Source organism: Pteropus vampyrus, unplaced genomic scaffold, assembly GCF_000151845.1.
Source record: "Pteropus vampyrus isolate Shadow unplaced genomic scaffold, Pvam_2.0 Scaffold67, whole genome shotgun sequence".
Classification (NCBI taxonomy): domain Eukaryota; kingdom Metazoa; phylum Chordata; class Mammalia; order Chiroptera; family Pteropodidae; genus Pteropus; species Pteropus vampyrus.
In genome coordinates, this window is record NW_011888848.1 from 410,180 (window position 1) to 412,151 (window position 1,972).

Below are 1,972 nucleotides of genomic sequence, written 5' to 3' on the forward strand. Positions count from 1 at the left end.
GATTTGTAACATCTATGAACATTTTGCCATATTTATATTTGTTTTCAAGCAAATCCCAGCCATTATGGCATTTCATTCTTAAATATTTCAAGCAGCATTACTAAAAAAAAAAAAAAGAAATGCATTTTCTTACATAACCACAATATTGATATTATGACACTTAGCAAACTTAACAATAATTTCTTACTACCATCTAACATCTTGACCATTTTTAAGATTTCTCTGGTTATCTCAAAAATAGCTTTTTACAGAGAGCTCTTCCTGCTTTTTTTCCATGATGAGTGATTTACTGAAGAAACAGAGGGAATGGTCCTATGATATATCCCATATTCTGGATTTTTCTGATTGTCTTACTCCCATCCCTAGAATTGCCTACCAATGAGGAGTCCGATCTTAAAGTTTGATTAGTTCAAGCTTAAGGTTTTGGGCAAGAACATTTTAGGCAGTACTGTATGTTTCACATTGCTTCTCAAAGGAGGCACACAATGCCTGGATGTCCCATTCTTAGGGAAGCTAGGGATTGACCAGGTGGCTCAAACGGCAATGTGCTTCCCCACTCCATTATAATGTAGGCTACTACTCTGAGATCTTTCAAAGATCCAGGTCCCTGTAAACTTTTCAGCTAATCCTTTTGCCATCCATTTTGATAATAACTGCTCGAATCATTTATTTCATTGGGGCATGAAAAATTGAGATTTTATAATTCTATTATTTTTTCCAAATTTATTAACTAAAATTCTTTCACTTAATTAAAAAGCATTCTTCATGAACTGAGACAATTCAGACATCCAAAATACAATTTATGTAGGAAACGATAGAGATAAGGTAGAAAAATCCTTAATTCTTTAAATGGCAATTTTCATGGTATCGGTTTGGTGCACCGGCCACCTCTAATGGCGACAAATGAGTTTTGAAAGATTTTTTCCCTTTCACTTTCTTCCCTTTCTCATTATCTTTATGAACTCATAGATTTTTTATATATTTAATAGGTTTCAACCAATTGTAGTCATTTTCTTTTGACTGTTCAAGTTGTTCCATATTTGGGCAGTGGAAGCCCTTTACAAGGGCCACTAGGTCTTCTCGGCATGTCCTCAGAAATCTCTGATAGCTTCCTTCTTTTCTTTTTTTCCTTTGGCACAATAGGATGCTCACCTTATGCTTTTTTTTTTTTTAACACCTACAGCACCCAGTATTCCCAGCTGATCTCCCATCCAAGTGCTAACCAGGCCCAACCCTGCTTAGCTTCTGAGATCAGAAGAGATTGGACATGTTCAGGGTGGCATGGCCGTAGACCCTTATGCTTTTCTTAACGCAGATCAAGAATCAACTGCCTAAAGAGTCAGAGTTTCTTTTAGTGGGAGAAATTATTACTTTTTTTTTTTACTCTAAAAAAACATATATTTCAAAATTAATCTGAATTTAACTACATTGTCAGGTTAAAAATCAACTTATTTCAAAAACCAAAAACCCGCTTTTGTGCTGCTCACAAAAGACATTTAATTATAATCACCAGGCACACACACATGAGTAAGATTATCAAAGCACTTTGGGCATTTTCTCACTGGTTCTGCAATATTCTCATTAAATTGGTACAAGACAGATTTATCCCTGTCTAACAAGGCGATCTGAATAGAAAAGCAATTTAATTGTACAAACTCTTAGATGTATGTAAACCTTAAGGTATTAGCTGTGCTCTCTCACTATTAACAAAAAGCTAGTCAAAGCTTCAAACAAATTGTACAAAACAGTCCAAAAAGTATTATGCAATTGCTACTAACTGGCAGTTATTTAATTAAATTTCAGTTAAGTAATTTTTAAAAAGTATTTTGATCATTGTTTAAAATTTTTATTCCACATAAAATAGGTAAGGCTTGACCAGGGATGTAACAAACATTCATTCATTTATTCAGTCAATACGTATTTATGTGGCTAGAACAAACATTCATTCATTTATTCAGTCAATAAGTATTTA

General features: G+C 33.8%; 1 pseudogene; it reads right to left on the reverse strand.

The window, feature by feature from the left end:
• Positions 1-1,174: 1,174 nt before the first annotated feature.
• Positions 1,175-1,293, reverse strand: LOC111740718 (annotated as a pseudogene).
• Between the last annotated feature and the right edge of the window lie 679 nt (positions 1,294-1,972).